Source organism: Symphalangus syndactylus, chromosome 3, assembly GCF_028878055.3.
Source record: "Symphalangus syndactylus isolate Jambi chromosome 3, NHGRI_mSymSyn1-v2.1_pri, whole genome shotgun sequence".
Taxonomy (NCBI): Eukaryota; Metazoa; Chordata; class Mammalia; order Primates; family Hylobatidae; genus Symphalangus; species Symphalangus syndactylus.
The window spans coordinates 134,943,130-134,951,324 of NC_072425.2; positions in this window are offsets into that span (position 1 = coordinate 134,943,130).

Below are 8,195 nucleotides of genomic sequence, written 5' to 3' on the forward strand. Positions count from 1 at the left end.
TAAAATTAGGCATGTGTAAAAGACCCATTTTGGAGTGCAAGACAGACCAATGTCTAATTAGATTTTAAATTAACCCAATACAAAAAATTAATGAATATGGTTTCTGATTCCACATTGCAACTAAACTTCAAGAAGTTGCTACTTCTCAAGATTAAGTATAATATTTAAAAAAAGGATCCAGAATTATCTGAAAAGGCCATTTAAATACCCTTCCACTTTCCAACTCTATATCTATGTGAGATTGCATTTTCTTCATTTATTTCAACAAAAACAACATGAACAACAGATTGAATATAGAACCAAGTGTGAGAATCCAGTTATCTTTTATGAAGCCAGACATTAAAGAGATTAGAAAAATGTAAAGCAGTGTAAACAATGTAAAATTCTTTATTTGTTTTGACTTGAAAAACATAGTTATTTTAATAAAAATGTTATGTTAACCTGTAAATACTTAACTGTAAGTCTCACAAAATAGGTACAGGATTTGTATGCTGAAAACTACAAAACCTAGATGAAAGAAATCAAAGCTCTATATAAGTGGAGCAACATGCTCAATATAATTAACATGTTCATTCTCTCCAAATTGACCTATAGATTTAACACAATCCCAATAAAAAACTGCAACAGGTTTCTTTGTAAATATAGGCAAGCTGTTTTGAAACTTACATGAAAATGTAAAAGAACCAGAATGGCTAAAGCAATTTTGGACAAGGATGGATTTGGAGGATTCGCTCTACCCAATTTTGTCATACTATAAAGCTACAGTGATTAAAACAGCATGGTATAATTGTGAGAACAGACATGTAGATCAGTGGAATAGAATAGGTAGTCAAGAAATACACCCACACAAACATGTTCAATTGATTTTTGAGAAATGCAAAGGCAATTGGATGGAAAAAGTACAGTCTTTTCAACAAATGGTGCTGGAACAACTAAACATCCTTTTGCAAAAAAAAAAAAAATGAACCTTAATCTAGACCTCAAGAGTATTCAAAAATTAATTCAAAATGGATCACAGGCCCAAATGTAAAACATAAAACAATAAAATTCTTAAGGGAAAATATCAGAGAAAATTTTCCTGAGCTTGAATTTGGCAAAGAGTTCTTAGATACAACAGAAAAGCACAATCTAAAAAGAAAAAAATTGAAAGTTGAATTTTACCAAATGAAAAATGTTTGGTCTGCTAAGGACACAATTAATAGAATGAAAATTCAAGCCACAAAGTGATAAAATATTTGTAAATCACATGTCCAACACAGACTGTATCCAGAATATATAAAGAACTCTCAAAACTGAGCAATAAGAAACAACCCAATAAAGAAATGGGTAAAATATTTGAACAGACACATCACCAGAGAGGATATGTAGATGGCAAATAAACACATAAAAAAGGTTCTCAACATTATTAGTTATTAGGGAAATGCAAATTAAAACCACAAAGAGATAGCATTGTATCTTGTTGCATCTATTAGAATGGCTACAAAAAAAGATACTGACAATACCAGTGAGGATGCGGAACAAACGAAATGCTTATATTGTTGGTAGGAATGAAAAATTGTATAGCTACTCTAGAAAAAGCCTGGCAGTTTTTCAAACCGAATCCAGCAGCACATCAAAAAGCTTATCCACCATAATCAAGTGGGCTTCATCCCTGGGATGCAAGGCTGGTTCAACATACGCAAATCAATAAATGTAATCCAGCATATAAACAGAACCAAAGACAAAAACCACAGGATTATCTCAATAGATGCAGAAAAGGCCTTTGACAAAATTCAACAACCCTTCATGCTAAAAACTCTCAATAAATTAGGAATTGATGGGACATATCTCAAAATAATAAGAGCTATCTACGACAAACCCACAGCCAATATCATACTGAATGGGCAAAAACTGGAAGCATTCCCTCTGAAAACTGGCACAAGACAGGGATGCCCTCTCTCACCACTCCTATTCAACATAGTGCTGGAAGTTCTGGCCAGAGCAATCAGGCAGGAGAAGGAAATAAAGGGTATTCAATTAGGAAAAGAGGAAGTCAAATTGTCCCTGTTTGCAGATGACATGATTGTATATCTAGAAAACCCCATTGTCTCAGCCCAAAATCTCCTTAAGCTGATTAGCAACTTCAGCAAAGTCTCAGGATACAAAATTAATGTACAAAAATCACAAGCATTCTTGTACACCAATCACAGACAAACAGAGAGCCAAATCATGAGTGAACTCCCATTCACAATTGCTTCAAAGAGAATAAAATACCTAGGAATCCAACTTACAAGGGATGTGAAGGACCTCTTCAAGGAGAACTACAAACCACTGCTCAATGAAATAAAAGAGGATACAAACAAATGGAAGAACATTCCATGCTCATGGGTTGGAAGAATCAATATCATGAAAATGGCCATACTGCCCAAGGTAATTTATAGATTCAATGCCATCCCCATCAAGCTACCAATGACTTTCTTCACAGAATTGGAAAAAACTACTTTAAAGATCATATGGAACCAAAAAAGAGCCCGCATCGCCAAGTCAATCCTAAGCCAAAAGAACAAAGCTGGAGGCATCATGCTACCTGACTTTAAACTATACTACAAGGCTACAGTAACCAAAACAGCATGGTACTGGTACCACAACAGAGACATAGATCAATGGAACAGAACAGAGCCCTCAGAAATGATGCCGCATATCTACAACTATCTGATCTTTGACAAACCTGACAAAAACAAGAAATGGGGAAAGAATTCCCTATTTAATAAATGGTGCTGGAAAAACTGGCTAGCTATATGTAGAAAGCTGAAACTGGATCCCTTCCTTACACCTTATACAAAAATTAATTCAAGATGGATTAAAGACTTATATGTTAGACCTAAAACCATTAAAATCCTACAAGAAAACCTAGGCAATACCATTCAGGACATAGGCGTGGGCAAGGACTTCATGTCTAAAACACCAAAAGCAATGGCAACAAAAGCCAAAATTGACAAATGGGATCTCATTAAACTAAAGAGCTTCTGCACAGCAAAAGAAACTACCATCAGAGTGAACAGGCAACCTACAGAATGGGAGAAAATTTTTGCAACCTACTCATCTGACAAAGGGCTAATATCCAGAATCTACAATGAACTCAAACAAATTTACAAGAAAAAAACAAACAACCCCATCAAAAAGTGGGCAAAGGACATGAACAGACACTTCTCAAAAGAAGACATTTATGCAGCCAAAAAACACGTGAAGAAATGCTCATCATCACTGGCCATCAGAGAAATGCAAATCAAAACCACAGTGAGATACCATCTCACACCAGTTAGAATGGCCATCATTAAAAAATCAGGAAACAACAGGTGCTGGAGAGGATGTGGAGAAATAGGAACACTTTTACACTGTTGGTGGGACTGTAAACTAGTTCAACCATTGTGGAAGTCAGTGTGGCGATTCCTCAGGGATCTCGAACTAGAAATACCATTTGACCCAGCCATCCCATTACTGGGTATATACCCAAAGGACTATAAATCATGCTGCTATAAAGACACATGCACACGTATGTTTATTGCGGCACTATTCACAATAGCAAAGAGTTGGAACCAACCCAAATGTCCAACAACAATAGACTGGATTAAGAAAATGTGGCACATATACACCATGGAATACTATGCAGCCATAAAAAATGATGAGTTCGTGTCCTTTGTAGGGACATGGATGAAACTGGAAAACATCATTCTCAGTAAACTATCGCAAGGACAAAAAACCAAACACCGCATGTTCTCACTCATAGGTGGGAATTGAACAATGAGAACTCATGGACACAGGAAGGGGAACATCACACTCCGGGGACTGTTGTGGGGTGGGGGGAGGGGGGAGGGACAGCATTAGAAGATACACCTAATGCTAAATGACGAGTTAATGGGTGCAGGAAATCAACATGGCACATGGATACATATGTAACAAACCTGCACATTGTGCACATGTACCCTAAAACCCTAAAGTATAATAATAAAAAAAAAAAAAAAAGAAAAAGCCTGGCAGTTTTTTACGAAGTTAAACACACAATTACCAGAGGATACAACAATCCCACTGATAGTAATTTATCCTAGAGGAATGAAAACTTACGTTCACATGAAAACGTGTACACAATTACTGAATTCTATACTCATCCTGATTTCTGTCATGATCTTATCAGGAAGGAATGGCTTTGATCCCATAGAGAATTTACAAGCCTTTGTGCACTGTTCATAAAAGAGACAGGCCTGAACTACGTGCTAGGGGAAGAAGATTTGAGGGTTGAAGATAGGGGAGCAGCCTCAGTCTGACCCAGGAACAGTGAGGTCCCTCAGTGTGAGGGCATGGAGAACAGAGGTTTGGAAACTATGCCCTTTACCTGTACAGTACTCTGAGGGGTACCCACAAGGGCTGCAGATGGAGTACCCAACCTGGAGAGCAACGGGCAAGAAGTTCTTCTGGGGTAGAAGGTGACAAGGGATGTTTTTCAGCTAGGCTGCAGCAGTTCAAAGTCAGATTCATCTGATTTTAAAAAGAAAGGTGAGATTTTTTACGCTTTAGTGACGTGGAGCAAATTCCTCCTGGCTCCATAGGGTATGTTAGAAACCCTGAGAATAGATGAGATGGCCCAGGGTAAGCATTTACCATTTACCAAAAGAAAGGAAGAGAGTTGGGGACATCTCCTGGGAACACAATTTTGGAATCTGTGGAAGACTGAGAAAGAACAGCCAGAGGGCAGGAAGGGGACCTGGGAAAGTCCATGTCCCAGAGGTCATGGCAATGTCATAAAGTAGGAAGCACTCGATGGTTAGATGCTGCAAGGGTTCCAGGAAGATGAAGACTAAGAAGGTCTCCCAGATACTGGTATGATGGGGCAGGAGATGGCTGTGGATTGAGGAGTTGTGGGGGCTGAAGATGAATGCCCCTCACAGACCTGAGTTGCCCAACTCCATTGGCTGAGCAGTCAGAGTCTGCCAGGGCAGGACATTAACATCTCCCAGAGGAGAATTCTTCCAGGGACAGGCAGCTTTCCTGGCCCTGTCAGTGATGAGAGAGAGCGGGGTGAGCTCCTCTAAGTCATGGAGCTCCACAACTTAGAGGGACCACCAGCTGGGAATATCCACCTGGCCTAGGTGGTAGTGTCACCTCCGTGGAGGATCAGGTCATTGCTAAAAGCCTAGGAACAAAGTTTATGGAGAGATATGGCAAATTTCCTAGGACTTGAAGATTTATCCAAAATTCTCTCTCCTATGTCATGTGTTTGATGAAGCGCCTGAGGGTGAAGGATCTTACCCTTTCGCTGCGAATTCGACATCTGCAGAGAGGTCATGATATGCTAATCACTTTGCCCTGCATGTTTATATGGATCGTCCCATTTAATCTCACAACAAATGTAGGCCAGATACACCCATTTTACATAAGAAGAAACAGAGAGGATGGTTTGTCTAAGACCACATAGCTAAGTAAGTAGTAGAGTTGGAATTTGTACCTCCAGGTACTTCGATTCCAACTCCAGAGCTCTCTCCACTACAACACAGTATCATTAGAAGGAATTATTCAAAGCAGATTCCCAGCTCCTTCCTTCTATGAAAAGTAGAGAACCTTTTCTGGGACTCAGGGCTTGGACAAAGAAGGCCTTCTGTTATGTCCACCTCCCATGTCCCATTGGCAGGAGTGAGCCGTGGAGGACCATAGACCAGGCTATGCCCTCACCTTTCTCAGAGGTCTCAAGACCTCCTGTCCCGGAAGGTCCAGGGCTGTTTATCTCCTGAGCACAGTCCTCCCAGTTCTCTGGGAGGACCCATTGTAAGATCGGTACAGCGCGCTTACTTACTGGACTGGGTGGCAGCCTTCCTAGGGACAGGAAGCCTGGGCCCATGCACAGGAGACGGGGAATGAATGGCATGTTCCTTTCAGAGCCATCCACCTACATCAAGGAGACTTGGAGGTGTCTTGGGTGACAGCTTGTTGTGACTTGACAGGGCCTCCCAGAAACCATCCATTTGGGACAGGGGTGGACGAGGGCCTCCGCCCACTCGTGATGCACTTGTCCAAGTTTTCAGAAACTGCATGGTCTAAGCCTCTGGTCATGTGACACTCGGATGGGTGTGCCCAGCCTTCTTGGGGGAGTTGTCTCACCCTGCCACTCTTGGAAAGATACGCAGAGCCAGAGAGCAGAGCCTATGAGGTCCTACTTGGGAGGACTCCACCTGACTCTGGTGCAGAGTGTAAAAAAGCAGCTGAATGTCACAGCCTGGATTCAAATCCACCTCTGCCATGCAGCAGTCATGTAGTTTGGGAGGCTTATTTCCCTTCTCTTGGCCTTTGTTTCCTCATCTGTAAATTAGGAATGATGACAATGCCCACTTCACGGGATTCTTGTGCTCACAGGAGATAATACACACCAGGTGTCTAGCACAGCATGTGGCACATAGCAAACGTTTAGCAAATGCTGGCTATTATTATCATTATCCTCATCATGGCCATCATGGGGACTTCACATGCGTGTCCCCATGTCCGCCCAATTGCATCAGGACCACAGCTAAGCGATTATGGGGAACAATGATCCCTGGGAATCTAACCAAAGCCCAGAGGCAGCTGGAGCACCTGCTAGGCTGTAAGTGGCTCCTTCTGTAAAGAGCCATCATCTCTCCCTGCAATAGCCTCCCCCTTCTCCTGCCCAGCACACTCACTTGGCACTCCTTTCCCAGAGAAATTCTATGGAAATTCAGCAGTCAATAGAGTCAACAAAGCCAGAAGGCTTGGCTGGTACTTGGAGGTGCCTAGGCTCCAGGGACATAGGACAATGTCACTGCAACCCCCTCCCTACTCAAAACACACACACAGTTCCCTGGAGATTCTGGGCCAGTTTAGAATGCCCCATCACCCCCTTCCGTCCATAATTTTGGTAGCCTCTATAGATATCCTGGGCCAAAGGAATGTATTTTCCTTTTCCCATCCAGATCCTGCTTTTTCTCTACCTTATTTCCCTGCCCCCCCCCATACCCTTACACCCCTGCCAATCAATTTATGTCCTAGGAATCCCCTGAGAGAGAAGGGAAAGTGTCTGCTTTCTAAGGGGAAAGAAACAGAAATGGCCTAAGCCCTAAGTCTCTGCCCAGGCCGGGCTTCTGAGGATGCAGCCACCTTCCTGTGGTGAGTGGAGATGGCTGGTTGTCCTCTGAAATGAGTGCTGGTTCCTGCAGGGGAATCTGCCAAGGACTGCTTTTCCCAGCCCAACGTTGTCTAGGTGGTGCCACATGACACATATGACATGTCTGCACCCATAAAATGTCAGTGGAAGTGACTTCTGGGCTACAGCACTTAAGGAGTGAATGAATCTTTTGTATATTTTCTTTCTAGTTAGAAGTAGACAACAATGTGGATGACAAACTCCCAAGATGGAAAAAACTTGTGGAAAAAAGTCTCCCTCTGATCAGAACACCCTTACCGGACTGTTACATGGATGCAAAATAAACTTCAATTAGGTTAAACCATTGAAATTGTGAGAAACTGTGGGATCTATTACAGTCAGTGTCACCCCTCCTAGGAATATAGTAAGCATGGCACCTGCCACTTCTCCTGTACCTTTTTGTGCAGATGGAGCAAGAAAGGAATCAAAAGAAGGACTTTCCCTGGCATTGATATGAAAGACTAAAGCAATCAAGTTCAGGGTATCCAGAGGCTGGATGCACGTGGGGAAACCTGAAGAATTCTGTGCTTGCGGCTGGTGTGCTGGGGACTATGAGCCCACTAGTGAACGGGGGTACAGAGGTGGAGCTGGGGATTCACCAGTGGGCTCATAATAGTTGAGGTCAATATGGTAAACAGAGGAAAAGTGCAAAGCAAGAAGAGATAGATCGTTTAGAAGAGGCCAGTGGGACCACCCATCTGATTCCCTTGGAAATAGCTTAGTAAGCTTTGGGGCTTCCTTGTCAACATGTCTGTTGTTAAGCCAGCAAAGGCAGAAGTAGAGGAAGAGGAAGAGGGTAAGAACATGCCCTGGAGTGCCCTTCCCCTGCCCCCACCTGCTTTGTGAAGGTTCATTCCAAACCTGACCTCCTCTGTGAAGCTTCCTCGACATTTCTAGGTGTGGCTGGTGGTTGTTCTGTGCATGTTCCAAGCATGGTGTCCACGCTCAATCACAGCTTCCATCACATTGGGTCATGACCCAGTTCCTTGAGGATGCTGTCATGCCCTTTGTA